The sequence below is a fragment of the Nuphar pumila genome, chromosome 6, assembly GCF_984573655.1.
Source record: "Nuphar pumila chromosome 6, dmNupPumi1.hap1.1, whole genome shotgun sequence".
Taxonomy (NCBI): domain Eukaryota; kingdom Viridiplantae; phylum Streptophyta; class Magnoliopsida; order Nymphaeales; family Nymphaeaceae; genus Nuphar; species Nuphar pumila.
Genome location: NC_143254.1, coordinates 14,834,065 through 14,850,856, shown reverse-complemented (window position 1 = coordinate 14,850,856; position 16,792 = coordinate 14,834,065). Strand labels below are relative to the sequence as shown.

The window sequence follows — 16,792 nt, the reverse complement described above, 5'->3', positions numbered from 1 at the left end:
ATAAATAAAATATAAAAATAATATTTACTTAGAATAAAAATTTTAAAGTGTTCCTAACTAGTTCTATTATGCATAATGAAATGAGTCATTTTTTTACAAACGAACTATTGAATGTACATTATAAAATAAATACTTTTAAAATATAGAAAATAAAACATATAAATACTGTAAAAAAACATCTTATTATGACAAAAAGTAATTTTTTTATTTTCATGGAAATGAATTAGAAAATTACAATAAAAAATTATCTATATCATGTTTTTATATAACTTATTAGACTATAATAAATGATGTGTTATAAAAAAACTGAAACTACATAATAAATTTGATGAGGTAGTAGTTTTCACTTCATAATCATAGTGTAATAAATTTATTATACTTCATACTTAAAAAAATAAAAATTACTATATAAATACTTTAAAAAATATCTTATTTATGACAAAAAGCAAATTTTTTTACTTGCACCAAATGAAAATGAATTATCAAATCATAATAAGAAAAAATAATAATCGTTTTATCTTGATTTCTTATAATTTAATTAGCTATAATAAAAAGTTGTTATAAAAAATTCTAAAACTACATCATCATTTTGAAAATGCTATTTTTTTGCCTCATAATTTTAATGTTTTAAGGACAATCAATGTCTTTATTTTCATTGATTTAAAACACGATGCACACAATCTGATATTTGTTGCTCATGGACAGGTTTACATGGCATTAGATGTTGTCCTTGATTTTAAATAGATAAACTCTTAGAACGTTTGATTCCGATGTGCGGATTTTTATAAGGTTTGAACATTCAACGGTCCAAAATCTTTGTAAAAATTGTAGGCTTCAAGTATTACTTTTTTCATAAAAAACGCATCATCCAGATGTGGATTCCTAGTAAATCGACTTTGCCAAACACATCTATGTGCTCGGAACCATGACAAAAATATAGAAAAAGTAAAAACCTATTTAGCATGTTTCTCTCTCTCTCTTATATATATATATATATATATAATGTGTTTTTCTATGTGCATGCACTTGCCTGTGTTTTTCTTTGTGCCCTTGTTCAACCAGCTTGAACAGGCCATAGACCTGGCCTATTTCTCAATGGGTTCGCAACCAAGGAACCGACCCGTTTCCTAAATAAGTTTGAAATTTTAGATCCAACATGAACCCATGGGTTTACCAAGATTGGGTAAAATCAGGTCAAATCAGTTCTGGATATCAGCCCAATTCGAGTATACCTGACTTAGTTACACCCCTAATGCCCGGCCATAGAAAACGTGGTTTAATGAAAACCAGGTTTAAAGCCTGGCTTTAAAAACGCTATGAAAACCTGGTTTTGATGTTTGGATGTAGGGGTGGCAAAATCTGACCCAACCCGTGAATCCGCTTCTTAGCCGGGTTAGGGTTTGACTTAAACGGGTTCATGTCGCAAACAGGTCGACCTGCCTAACCCGTTTATTAAACAGGTTGTGTTCGTGTTAGGGGTATGCCAACCCGCCAACCCGTTTGACCCCTTTAATAAACGGGTTAGGTGGGCGGGTCAACCCGTTTACACGAACCCGTCAACCCACAACCCATCAACTGGCAACCCGCAACCCGTTTAATAAACAGGTTCGTGTCTATGTTATTGGGTTGCGGGTTACTCGGGTCGGTTATCGTGTCTATGTTATCAGGTCGAGCTGTTTAATAAACAGGTCACCGTGTCGTGTAATCGGGTCGACACAACCTGACCCATTTATTAAATGGGTTACCCATTTAATAAATGGGCCGTGTTCGTGTTTGCCACATCCGAGGGTCATGTTCGTGTCGAGGTATTCTGACCCACCAACCCGACCCGACCCGATTGCCACCCCTATTTGGATGACAGCTTCTAACCTGGTTTTGACTAAATGCTGCTACTAATGATTTTTGCTTTACCATGTCTTCAAATTCTATTTTTCGGGTCTGAGTAATCCCAAATGGCCATCCTAAGGTCAAACAAATAATACATAGGAATTATTATACTTAGGAATATCATTACCTGATATCCCACTGAATTCGAGTATGTTTAGTTGGATTTGGTAAGCCAAACTATATCCGATTACAATAAAACGCGAATTTAGTTTTGATTTTTTGCTATAAAATCTGTCTATATCCGGATAGCCGAGCCTAATTACATGTAAAAATGATGTGTGTTTTTCACCATCCAAATATTGATCTGAATCCTAATTCGTTTAACAATCATCCTAGTATTGGATACATCCCTACTTATGTTCATCCAATTCAACCCTAATTATGTTCGGATCCGGACCTGGACATGGGTTTAAAGTTCAGACCTAAGTGAGTCAAATCGAAGGGCCTTTCTACTCTAGGAGCTTCGATTCGAAAAGGGCTCTGCATCCTTTTTGACTCGTACAACAAAAGGGCGCCATTTCTCTCTTACACCACAGCCCGTTTGAGTCAGAGAGCCTCTCTTCGCGTTAGGGTTTCTCTTCTCTCCTCGCTTGATCCCCCGAACTCCTTCCTGCCTTGAGTTTCCTGATGGCGGTATGAATCTCTCTCTCTCTCTCTTCAATGAAATGTTATATTTATCATCACTTTTGCTGTGATTTTCTGTGGCTATCCGTTTCAGTTTAACTTTGATCTTGCTTTCTCCCATCCTGGCTTGATTTTTAGGCATCTATTTTGATGCCACGATGGGATAAGTCGGGATTTTGTGCTCGTGATCATGACGCTGTTTCTGAGCTTATCCCGTTATCTGTGGGTTAATCTACACAACCGCTTAAGGGGTGCTTGTGGGCACTGACTTGTTCAGAAAAATGTGTTAAGTTGGGAAATTTTATGGTGCAATATTATGCGTGTTTTGATTTAATCCCCATATGTTGGAAATGCGGGTGCGTAAAGAAACCTTCATAGTGTGGGAAGAATCGTTGCTGTCGTGGTTAATATCATTGCAGAGATTGTTAGAGGATCCTGATTTGTTTTCCCTTTTGATTCGTGTTTCTTAGGTTGAGAAGCTTCTGAAGAATGAGGCCACCGAGGAGAAGGGAGAACGAGCCAGAATGGTAAGTCTCCTCTTTTTACCGTCATCACGATCATTTCGTAATTTATTGTTATTTTCATCAGTAAAATATTCTTATTTGTGTGCACAGTGCGTTAGTGAAGCTCGCATTTCATTCCGAGGTTTTTACAGTGATCCATGTATTAGTAACGTCTTTTGAAAGAACATTTTTAAATGCTGGGTATGGTTAGGAAATTCAGATATAGAATCACCACTCGTGACAAGAGTCATGGTCGTTTCTTTTCTTGTTGCTTTGGCTATTTTATCATTTTTTGTATTTTTTCTCTTTCATTATTTTGTAAGTGAGCTATATGTTGAACACTATCCAATATACATTTTGGTTGCATCTTGCTGGCAATATAAAATGTTGATTGAGAAATATGTTTAATAGGCAGTTTTGAGTTACTGAACATGCACTGCAACATGTGAAGCTTTTAACGCTGCTGGATTAGGACAATATGGGGGTCCGATATCTAATTGACAGATTAAATTTTGGCCAAAATTGGTGGTCTTTGTAGCTGCTTATCCGGCACATGTTCCATTTATTCTCCCATGTTTTACTATAGTTACTGGGGATTTTTCTGTTTTGGACGGTGATTCACTACCTGCAACCAGATATACTCAGTATACCAAGTTCATTTTTGGTTCATATGATCCTATTCCATAGTGCTGGAGCCATTGCCCTTTTGCAACCAAATCTCTCCTGATCGTTACTTTAATGTCTAAGACTAAGAGCTGGTTATTTAGACAGTATTTAGTAATACTTCTGTTTAGAAGTTGATGATATGAATGATAGGTATCCATTTGTAGTTTTGAACAAGTAGATCGGTGCTTTGAAGATGGTGTTTTTGGTAGTCCTAGTTAAATCCAGTGACTGTACTTAACTATAATAATGGTTACTACTGTTATCTTCATTTGTGACTTCACTTGTCCATGAGTGCTTGAAGTCCAGGAAAAGTGAGTATCATGTTGATTCTTTAGTTTTACTCCAAACTATTAACTGAAATTTATTCTTTATAGTCTAAGCAAGATACACCTTCTTCCCTTCATAAGATTTGTAATTGATACTTGTTTTTGAATAAAAATTCTCCTTGTTCTAAAAAAACAAAGCAAGATGATGTCTTGTCAGGTAATTGTATTGAGACTGAAAACATTCTAATTTCTCTTGTAGTTAATTGTTGATGTTCATTTTATATGATAAGTTGAGTCATCATCCATATTTACTTTTTCATGTTTTACATTTTAAAGGATGTCTGAATACAAAACTCCAAACTGTCAATATTAATCAAAAGATTTCAACGTTATCATCCATATTTACTTTTTCATGTTTTACATTTTAAAGGATGTCTGAATACAAAACTCCAAACTGTCAATATTAATCAAAAGATTTCAACGTGAGAATATGGTTACATTATTCTTGTATTTCCTTGAAAAGTTCTCTTTCTAAAATATAATATTAAAATTTTAAATGTTGTTATTTTCATTTAAAAATACATGTCTTGAGATTTTCCAAGAAAACCATGTATTTGTAAATTCTCCCAAACAAAACCCTTGCCAGTGCTATTACAGTGAGTACAATTTAACCTATGCAGAATTGGTTAAAAAACTCAATTCCAGATTTTTCTTTTTTATAGCTGTTAACTAAAATTTCTTGTTTGTTCAGAAGTTGCGATGAATATATTGAGAACCTTGTTTTTGTTTTCATATCCTTATTTTCTAAACCTTATGCTGGCATAGTTGCTAACATATGTACTTCCTGTTCCTCACTTTATGGAATGTCAGTTCTGCATCTCATGCAAGTTGGAGAATGATATTCTCATTTGCCTTAAATGTTCCTTTAGTTTTGCAAACCTGAGCTATCAGCAGAAAGAAGAATTCCTAACATTATCCAGCCAACTTGCTATGATTTTTTTTTTATTTTTTAAAATTGTGTTACTCTTTCTTTGAGAAAACTTATAAATCTCAATTATAGTTATTAATCGCTGTTATGAACTTGGAAGTGCTCAATATTGGTGACAGTCTGACATCGGTGTACTTTTGTTTTGTGTATTTTGGTGCAGGCATCTTTTGTTGGTGCCATGGCAATTGCTGACTTAGTCAAGACTACTCTAGGCCCTAAGGGAATGGTATGGTTCTGATGTATTTTGTGCCTCGGAATTGAAGCTGCCCCCCCCCCCCCCCCCCGAAAAAAAAAGTTAAAGATAAATATGTGGTATTGGATTTCTTCTTGTGCTTGACTGAATAAATTTAAATGTTCATTTCTTTTAGGACAAGATATTGCAGTCTACAGGCAGAGGTCACAGTGTTACTGTTACAAATGATGGTGCCACTATCTTGAAATCACTTCATATTGACAATCCGGCAGCTAAAGTTTTAGTTGGTATCCATTTGTTTGGACATGATTCTCACATTGCTACTAATGAGCCTTACTGTTTCTGTTTCACAAAGCAGTGTATTTTCTGGCTTTGCTTCTCATAAATTTTACATTTTGTCTTGCATTTTCTTTGACTTAGGCAGGAATTTCTGCAGATTTTTGTTATTTGATGTTGATGGCCTAGCATCCTATAGTGCTTGTCGCATAGTTTTTCCCCCTTTTATTTGAAACTATCCAAGTCATCAGCGATCACGTTAATGTTGTACAGGTTTTTGGTCCATTGCTTTGGCTGTTTCTGATTGTACTTATTAAAACAGTGTTTGTGCATCCTCCATGATCACATACCGATGCAGTGATACATATTTATATAATGTAATAAAATGCTAACAGCTTGTTAGTGATTGCATATTCGTTTCTGGACCTATTGCCTCCTCTCTCTCTCTCTCTCTCAAAAGATCACATATGATATGTATTTTGCTTAACTTTTGAGTCAGATATTTCAAAAGTTCAAGATGATGAGGTTGGTGATGGAACAACATCAGTGGCTGTCTTGGCTGGAGAACTATTGAGGGAAGCTGAGAAGTTGATTGCACTGAAGATCCATCCAATGACAATAATTTCAGGTTTGCTTGAACTTATGCAGTCAATAAATCCCCATAAGAATTTGGCCTTCTTAAAAGTTTTCTGATGGTTATTATACTCATGTAAGCATTTATGTTAATCAATGTGATTTGGCTGCTGACTGAGGGGTTATTTTATTCCAAATCGATCTGCTGAAGCAGTAGGGAACATCTCTCTCTCTCTCCCTCTCCATATGTGTGTGTGTGTGTGTGTGTGTGTGTGTGTGTGTGGATGTTAACAAGTGCACCACATTTTAAAATGACAGTAGTTTCATGCATTGATTCTTGCTACCATTGTCTTTGTAGTAATTTTATGCAAAGAAAAATGGCACATTTGCTAGCAGATCTTTTTATATACAAACTGTCTTCTATTTTTTGTTGTTGTAAATTTACCGAAATACTGATGGTGATGGGACAATTAATGCGTGAAACGACTGTTTTTTTAATTTGTTAAGGGTGAAAGTGCGTGATGAGCTAAGTTCATGCATATTTGTGGAAGTTAACAGCTACAGTATGTTTTCATTTATGCATGTCAGCGCATGTATTTTTGTAGACATAACTATTAGTTATCCTAGAACATCTCATTAAACATTTAGTTTAATATTTTATAACAATCCAAATTGTATTTTATGCTTGTTATTCTTGTACCTTTTGAACATCTGCATTAAGCACACAGTCTAAAACCATTTCTCACTGGTTTCAATTATATTCTTCATGTGTTTTCATTATCATAGGTTATAGGATGGCTGCAGAATGTGCTCGGAATGCTTTAACACAAAAATCTAAGGATAATAAAGAAAACCCAGGTAATAGTTATTAATGTTAACGTTTCCGCATATTTTCTGTATGCATTTCTGCTTGTTTTGTTTTTTAGTTATCCTACAATAATTTTTGAGGTACATTCCAAAGTTAGGCCAATGGCCTATCTTAGTGTCAAATTTTAACTGGATACTTTTTGGTAGAAATTTACAACTTTGTACAATTAGACTGGCAGTCACAGCCATAGTCTTGGCATTCATATCTACACTAAGGGGACATTTGGTTTGACCCACCAGAAATGATTCCAAATCAGATGTGATCTGGAATCATGTGATTCAGGGTCCTTGTGATTCCATTTCTCACACAAATGAGAAAATAACTCACTACAAATGAGTCATTATCTCATGCTGCATTTTCTCACTTTTGTTTTGACATGAGAGAATGGAGCACATGAGAATCATTCTCTCATTTAGATGGGAGAATGATTCTCGTGGGATTTAAACAAACATCTCCTAAAATTTTTGTTGACAAAAGAAGCATGAAGCATTAATCTGTTTGGTTTTGGAAGCAGATTATCCACTAGGTCATATTGGATCTACTGTCTTCTTCTAGCATTTTCTTATATTGTTCATGCTTCTTCATGTTCTGTTACTCTTGTAATGCAGATAAGTTCAGGTCAGACTTGACAAAAATAGCAATGACTACACTTAGTTCAAAGATTCTTTCTCAAGACAAAATACATTTTGCTAAACTGGCTGTGGATGCTGTTATGAGGCTTAAGGTAATTTTTACAAACAACATGGTGTTCGATACAGTCAAGATTTGACTAATGGTCTATTTACTTGAGTGAATAACGGAATCTGGGCCACTTAAAATTTTGAGACTTGGCCAAAGTTAGTCATTTGTTTTGATAACATCTACAATGGTCTGCACAATCTCCTTATTTTATAAAGTATGTGGACTTATTCTCTTATTTTTCTTCTAGTGATAAATAGAGCAGCATCCACAGCTAATCACCCACCAACATGCAACATCCCTTTTCCCTTTTCCATCTGTACATGGGCATGCATGCATTATGCTCTCTCTCTCTCTCTCTCTCTCTCTCTCTCTCTATATATATATATATATATATATATATATATATATATATATATATATATATATATATATATAGAGAGAGAGAGAGAGAGAGAGAGAGAGAGAGAGAGAGAGAGAGAGAGAGAGCATCCCAGTTTAGCCAAGTGCTATCCCTAGGAGAAGTTTTCAGCAATATTGTAAAGACTAAGACCTTCATTATTCTTATTAAATGTGGTTGGTAACATTGGTGAATTAGATTTGGATATGGAAAAAGAGGGATTTGAACCTATCAATGACAACAACATTAATAATAATATTATTGTTGGTATTATTATTATATATTGATGACAAAGACCCTGCCTAGGAATGGAAAACCCAAAAATTTCATTCAGCGTATTTCATTCATCGCTATGTGGGTGTGTGGGCGGGCGGATGGGTGTGTCTATGCTTGTGATGTGCAAATGATGGAAAACAAATAATCATATACTTCTTGAAGCACACTCTAAATATTTGTTTCTCTCCACTCTTTAGCATCACAAGAAGACACTTTTCTTAGCCATTTTACATTTCAAATCTTCCAAACATTGGTGGGCAACTGAATGAAACTAATTTTTGAGGTTTATAGCTCAATGCTTCAAATATCTCATGGAAATTATTTTTCTTGCATTAGTTTTTTTGAGGCTAACTGTATTAGAATAAGAGGTCTGGCATTTAGCGATCTTTGTTTGCTGGTATGGTATACTTCTGTACATGCTAGTATATTATCTCTGTTCCTTAGGTTAAAAATGGTTGATTCATTTTTGAGTTGTAATAACACTGTCAAATATTTAAATGGATATTTTTTATTCTACCATTATATTGATTTAAGCATCTTGTTGCCATATCTTCCTTCCCATCATGAATGAGAAGATATCTTGAACTTCTATCCCCCTAACTTCTAAATTTACTTGGCTTGATAAATGCAGGGTAGTACCAATTTAGAGTCCATCCAAATCATTAAAAAGGCTGGGGGTTCATTAAAAGATTCATTCCTAGATGAAGGGTACACATCCTTATAATTTCCCCCATTTTCCATTTGAATTTAATATGTATGAGATGTGGGTGCCACAAATGGAAGTTATGAGATCAACCTGATTTTACTTCAAGTGCTTGTCTTTATGTTAACTTGATATGTGATCTCCGTACGTAATATGCATTAGTGTTAATTAGTGATGGTTGACTTGTCTCTTTTCTTTGTCATTGATCTTGATGAAGTCACTTTCTTTATGTTCAGTATTCCCTTTTGTTGCTAAATAATTTGCAAAAGGATTTCATCGTAGATTCTTTCAATCTGATGGAAATTTAGTTGGGTGTCTATGTAACATGGTTATGTGACTTACGTCCCTAAGGGATGAGTACCCGTGTTGGTATGAGACACAGGTTGAGTATGGGGCATGTGGGGTGGAGTCCAACTTGAACTTGATCCGGAAACCTTTTTTATTTTAAATGGAACAAGGGAGGGAGGTTTCGTCCCCTTCAGGGCAGCACCCCTCCCCCTTTTTTATAAAAGAAAGTGAATCTTGATCCTAATGTCATCCATGTTCACAACAAACATATGTGTGTTGAAGCCATATCCCATGGCTATACTTCTAAAATTTCCTGTGTCATACACTTCGTACCTGCATCAGTGCGCATACCTACATAGCAGTTGCTTCTTTTTTTTTCCTTACATCTTTTGTAAGGGGCTTCATAATTGTTGTAGGTTGTTGATTTGCTACCAATGTGATTCATTATTATGTTGGACATATTTTCTCTAATTATTTTAGAGCTTTCTGGCTGCATATTCTATTAAGGGTGGTACTGCTTCCTAATCCATGTTCTTCAGTGTTGACACTTCTGATTGACTAATATTCTTTATTTTCTTTTGCGTCTCACAAAGAAGGAATGACATTGTTTATAATTCTAAAAAATAGACTATGAAACTTATGTTTATTGACAGCATCTTGTGTCTCTCAACTATGATAATCGTACCTTCAGTTCTGTTCTATTATTTATAGCATTAGCAATGCTACCATCATCTTGATCTCGGGCAAATTTCTTTATAATTCAGGTTTATTCTGGACAAAAAAATAGGTGTTGGACAACCAAAGCGAATCGAAAATGCAAAAATTTTGGTGGCAAACACAGCTATGGACACTGATAAAGTAAAGATATATGGTGCACGAGTACGTGTTGACTCAATGGCAAGGGTTGCTCAGATAGAAGGGGCATAAAAAGAGAAAATGAAGGAGAAGGTGCAGAAGATTATTTCCCATGGCATTAATTGCTTTGTTAATAGACAGCTGATATACAACTTTCCTGAGGAACTCTTTGCTGATGCGGGAATTCTGGCGATTGAGCATGCTGATTTTGATGGAATTGAGCGTCTTGCTCTAGTAACTGGTGGAGAAATTGCATCAACATTTGATGACCCTGGGTCTGTTAAACTTGGGCACTGCAAGCTTGTTGAAGAAATCATGATTGGTGAAGATAAGTTGATCCATTTTTCTGGTGTGGATATGGGTCAGGCATGCACCATTGTATTAAGAGGAGCAAGGTATGCTTTTTCATTGATAACAGAACCTTCAATACTCATTATACCTGGTTTCGGTTTTGCATATAAATTTGTGAGCTAGCAGGTTTTTACAGTGATTGATTCTTAATTCTTGATCACTAGTGCTGCTTAATGGCTTGATTTCATAAAGGATGGCATGCACCCTCTCTTTTACTCTGTTTTTAGGGGGCATGTAAATTCAAGGTCTTTTGGTTAAGATGCAAGAATACGCAATCGGCCGGACACCTAAATAGAAGGTAAGTAATACAATGAGGACCAAATATGACCTAGAAAACTATCAACCGAAAGTTTTCTGTTTGCAACCCTCAGCAACAGCAGCTCTGACGTTAGCGGTAAAAAGAAAGGAGGACTCCACCTGCTCGTTTAGAGATGGGGCTGGGGGTTGGAGGTTTGGCTGGAACTGGAAGTTTTACACTTATAGCTAGTTCACTTCAGTGCCATGAGTCTTGAAATATTTGTACATATTTGAAACCATGGTTGTAAACTTCTGTTTTCCCTATTTTTGTGTTCCACAATATGGGTGTTTTGCAAATCAAAGGTGGGTAACGCAAGAAAGATTCAATAATAAAATTGTAGTTTGGTTTCGCTGTATGAATTTAATAACTATTAACTTATGGTTGACTGTGTGCAATCCTCAGCAATGGTAATTCCCAAGTTTAGGAAAATAGAGGACTTCACTTGCCTGTTCGGATAGGGGACTGGGGGTTGCGGTTTGGTAGGAAATACTCCTCTAGAGTAGCCCTGGCCAGTGCAGTGAGTCTTTGGGATATTTGTGTCACAAAGTGGCATGGAGTTTGAGACACAAGAAACACAAAAGAATTAACAATAATTTTATCAAATATAAATGAAATCCAAATGCATTAGAATGCATTTGGCTAGATATAATAAACAATACACAGCCATGAGGAAAAAACAAGACATAAAAATTAAATATTTTATTGATGAGAAATATTCAGACTAATATACAAGATAGCGCACGCGCACGCGCACGCGCACGCGCACGCGCACGCGCACGCGCACGCGCACGCGCACGCGCACACGCTGTATTCATCCATCATCTCTCACTCTCAATGAGGTACTTGCCTCATATAAACAGACAAGAGAACAAGCTAGTCGTTAGAATGGTCAAATGGCTAGTTTGACTAGCCATGAGACCATCCTAACGACTGCAAAATCCCAACAGCTAGTTCGACTAGCTATCAGTATTACAAAAAATAAAAATAAAAGAATCCTAAATCTAGCCTACAAGTATACACAAGTATACTTATATTATACTAATAGGTATACCTAGAGTATACCTATCCAAAAAGGGTATACCTAAAGTATAGCTTGAGTACAATTCAAATAAAATATACAAGAATACACATAAAAGAAAGAAAAATACCTACAGTACAGTTAGGTGTACTTTTGTATATGCAAGACATACGATTACATAAGAAAAGAGAACATATATCTTAACGACTTGTTCTCCATGTTCATAGAGTGCGTTTGATTGCCTCAGATCCTATGCTTGTAAATGGATTTGAAATCCAGAGCATTTGATTCATGCATCTCTGTCCTGACCCTCTCTCTTCCCGGCATAGGTCAATGAATCCTGGATCTCTGGTTGATCTGGGCATTTAAACACACTTATAGTTGTAAACCTCTGCATTTCTTATTGTATTCCACACAAGTGTTTTGCACCCCCATGATTTTGTAATGTCAATGCATGAAGATCAGTGGTATCAGGTAATTTTTGATTTCCTAATATTTTGAATAATCTTGCTGAGGGTGTAGTTAACGAACTTGCTGATAAATTCTCTTGGCTTTCTTCTCTCGTTCTTGAAAACTGAACCCTGGATTCCCTTGAGCGATAATTTCTATAACTTGGAAAAGACTAGAAAGTTGGGAGTCTACATGACTTGCTTGCTGGCAAATGGCTTCTGGTTACTGTCCTTCAAGATTCTTATTTCAATCATTAACATGCTTGAGAATGGTTGTCAAAATTTATTTGGAGTGATAATGAATATGCTAAAAGAATGTATACAATGTGATGAGATGATATATGCAGGTAGAACGTTGAAAGTGGTGATGTGAAGTATAGTTGGCATATTGGGTTTGTAGAGGGGTATTTTTTGTCATTGTAGCCTATATGTATTTTTTACTCATCTCTTCATTTTACAGCAGTATTTCAGTCGTTATGATATTGTCCTAGCTATTTTATGTTTTGAATATACTTGTTTGAAAAGGAATGAGATGAGATATTGTTTACCTCTCCCTTCTCTAGCTGATACATCCATCTTTCTCCAGTTCTTTGTTTTTCAATTTTAGTGTGGGAATTCGAGGAAAACATAAAAAGTGTAGCCATTAACAGATTCAAGATACTCTCTCTTTCTCTAGCTGATACGTCCATCTATCTTTCTCTTCAATTCTTCTTTGTTTCTCAAATTTTATTGCAGGAAGTACAGGAAAACATAAAAAATGTGCCATTAACATATACAAGAATTGGAACCAGCCTTAGGGAGCTTATAGCCAACAACTAATCTTGTCTTTCACAGCTTGTTGATGTTTCACAGTTTAGGTCCCAATGAGGTTTCTTCAAAGTGATTGGAGGCTTAGTACCTAGGGTCATAAATTCCATTTCAAAGGGGTTCAATGGATTAAAAGGGGATTTTATAGGGACTGAGTAGAATTAGAGACTCTCTTGTTAAGTTTTCTTTTTTTGGAAACAGTAGTTGGTGGGGCTTGGACAGAACTATGGTTTGGTCTTCCTCTCAATCAATGTTATCAAATCAACCTTTAGGGGACTGGAATGGTCTGCCCAAAAATTTACCAATTTTCCTTGAATTGTTGGATCGGGTTGAATCGGACAACACCCTTCTGAAATTGACTTTATTCAGTCTGTTGTAAACAGAACTGTGAGAAAAGAAAGAACAAAAACCTTGGCTTGTTTGAAAAAGGTCAGATGTTTTTTTTTTCTGTTTTTAGCATCACATTTTAAGTTCCCCTCCCCCCTTACCTTTTGGGCTGAAAGGTTATATGTCAATTTTATTTACAATTGATTATGCCAAATAATATTAGGGTAGAACTTCTAGTCACGTAAATCCCTCAAAACTCTTAAAACTGATCTCTTTTCTGTTTTTTCATAACTTTGAACTAAAATCATAAAAAAGTTTTCTTTAGTTGTTTGCGTTCATATTAAGGTTCTTTTTATAACTGAAGATTTTCTTGAATTTTACTTATTTTTGATAAATTTTCTTTATTTTTTATTTCTGGCTGGATTCCAGTCAGCCATTTTCCCTTTTCAGTTAAAACTGTTTTTTCCCTCTCTCTCTCTCTCTCTCTATGTGTGTGTGTGTGTGTATTTTCCGATTTCCAGGGGGGGGGACCAGTATCTTCCTTTATCTGAGGCAGCGGAGCATCTGAAAAAATCTTTCCATTGGCGGAGAAAAGGGGGCCCCCATTCCACAGGTCCGGTCTTGGCTTTTCTGGGTATTAGTCGATAACCTGCCCCATTAGGAGTTTTTTTATTCTGTCCTATTACTTTTGAATCTGTCCACTTCCCATCCGTCCCCCCTCACCAGGTACAGGTAATACACATATTTCTTACACCTGCGTGATCGACCTTACAAGAGACATGCATCGGGATAGGGGCACAAACAGATCAGATTCAGTTGACTTCTGATCTGCATTTGGTAATTTACTCTCAGATATGGACCTTAAAATGAGATCAAAATGTGCATCCAAATAATATTAGGTATCAAAAAGTTTAATTCAGCTCTATGTTTCTATTGGTTCTTTGTTCGGATCTGGATCCCTTGCCCTAATATTTCTGGAAAAAAATCAGTTTTGTATTTCAATTTTTCATGTGCACCTTTTCCATCCTTGTTAGTGTAGGCTTTTTCATTCGGTAATTAGGATACATGAGATCATGCATGTTGGGATGATAAGCCATCTGACTGGGCTTTCCTTTGTTTCTGAGGCCTATTATAAATGGCACCACTTCCTAAATTAGAACCAATAACGTGCTGTATCCAAAATAAAATGTTGAAGTAATGGGTAGTGTGATTATTGGATATTCCTTCATTTTTTCCTGCTGTCAAGCTATATTTGCCACCTGTTCATGTCAGGCTAATCTTATGGTCGCTCTGGAGCATTTTATTCCTTGGATATATTCAAAGTTTTCATTTTGTAATCACAATCTTTTATTGCAGTTCCCATGTGTTAGATGAAGCAGAAAGGTCTTTACATGATGCCCTATGTGTACTATCCCAAACGGTAACAGACAGCAGAGTCCTGCTTGGGGGAGGTTGGCCTGAAATGGTGATGTCCAGGGAAGTTGATGAACTTGCCCGGAGGACACCTGGAAAGAAGTCCCTTGCAATTGAGGCTTTCTCTCGTGCACTCCAGTCTATTCCAACTATCATTTCTGACAATGCAGGTCTAGACAGCGCAGACTTGATTGCACAACTTCGTGCTGAGCACCACAAGGATGAAACAAATGCTGGAATTGATGTCATCTCTGGCGCTGTAAGAAGGAAGCCAATTTTTAGCTTTCTGAAGTATATATAGTTTAGCTTGTATTCAACTTATTATGTTTTCCTTATTATGTTTTCTTTCATTCTGTTTCTCTTTCAAGGTTGGGGATATGGAGAAGCTTGGAATATCAGAGTCATTTAAGGTCAAGCAAGCAGTACTACTCTCTGCTACGGAGGCTGCTGAGATGATACTCAGGGTTGATGAGATTATCACCTGTGCACCAAGGAGGAGAGAGGAACGGATGTGAAGAAGACAAGCTTGTTGGTTTGTAATTTTGGTTGTGATTTTCATGAATTTTTGGGTTAGTTAGGCTTGCTATGGCTTTGTTACTTGTTTCATTTGAAATTTATGTATAAGATGGTTTTCTATTGGAATATGAAGCTTTTAACCGTGTTAAGTTTGTTTGTTGCACCACGCAGAATCATGTTCATGATTTTTATGAGCAAAACTTTTATTATCTTCTTGTTGCATGGAAGAATATGTTCACAACCTTACAGGCACTGTGGCTGCAAAGTACTTTAACTGTTTGTAAACTTGAAGTATTTGGGAGCTTTTATGTACATTTGCCTTAACAGATCATACTATAATGCAATTTAGCATTTGGTAATTAGTTTTTTTTATTTATGGCTGTTTTTCTTCCTTCTAGTTTCCTGGTCTTTGGGTGTCAGACCAGGTATGTTTGTGATTCAGGGTTCTAGCCAAGGCTGAACTTGTTACTTTTGTGTTCTTATTTTAATGGTTTCATGGGAGGAAATGGTGCTAGAGTTACTACTATATATATTACTTCTAGAAGGTATGTTCGAATTGAGATTTCACTGCCTGATCCTCAATAAACTGAAGCAGAACTGCTGGAGATGCTTGTGGGGGATTCTTTCAGAATTGCAAGTTACCACTTGTACAAGTGACATTGGGAACTTCTGTTGCTGGAAGTGTCGAGTGGATTCTCATTACTTAGGATCTCCGTGGATCACAGGAGCGGATGGCAAAGCGTTGAGGAAAATCTTATGCCATCAGAAGTATGTTTTTCAATAGGGAAGGCTGTGGGCTCCTCGTGGTTGGTAGGAGTTGTCAGTGGACCTGTGGTGGGACGTTGCAGATCCAAAACCCCAATGGTACGATTGAATGGTAACTGGTGGGGGTCTGCTTAACCCCAGCTTGCCTTTCAAAAAAAAAAAAAACGGAATTAAATCTAAACATATGTTCAGGTTTTCTAGAAATTTCTATTGGTGAAATTGCAATTCCGTATTAGCTAAGAAAACATGTTTTGATACTCGTCAAAGAAGAGGATGGCAAAGCATTGGGTAATTCCTGCTTCAGGCTTATTATACATGAGTACAAGACTGCAGTTGTGAATGAACAAAGTGATTTCCTGCTGAAGATGGAGTCGTTCTGTTTTACTTTGCACCTTGCAGTTTAACCGAAGTTGAAACTTTGTCATTGAATTCCTGAACTTGGGATGTCCAGTAGACGTTTTAGGATCGTGTTAGAAAGTCCAGGATGTTGAACCGTGAACTATTTTCAATTTATTGTTGAAATCATTAGACCATTTTGGGTTTTGGAAACAAAATTTCCAATATTAAGGCCGTCCAAACATTCAGAATATGTGTTGTGTCGGACCTCCAAATTTGGAACCCAGAATCTCTCTAATCTGAAGTATTTAGCCTACGAAATCGGCTGTTTTGATTTTCTTAATAAGTTCTTCATACATTTTCTGTATGTGTTGGAACTCTAATCCAAAACTCAGCTCTAAATGCCCATTTGTTGGTTAAATTATGGTTCCAATTTGGATCAACCAGGATCCAGCTCGTAACCATCCC

General features: G+C 36.2%; 1 pseudogene across 1 annotated transcript; it reads left to right on the top strand.

Annotated features, from left to right (window-relative positions):
- Positions 1-2,328: 2,328 nt before the first annotated feature.
- On the top strand, positions 2,329-15,372 carry LOC149834070 (T-complex protein 1 subunit beta-like; annotated as a pseudogene). Its single transcript, XR_016432504.1, has 11 exons — positions 2,329-2,520; positions 2,982-3,038; positions 5,095-5,160; positions 5,303-5,414; positions 5,903-6,031; positions 6,763-6,834; positions 7,453-7,568; positions 8,830-8,906; positions 9,954-10,439; positions 14,651-14,966; positions 15,076-15,372. The product of XR_016432504.1 is annotated as a T-complex protein 1 subunit beta-like (transcript).
- Positions 15,373-16,792: the final 1,420 nt, after the last annotated feature.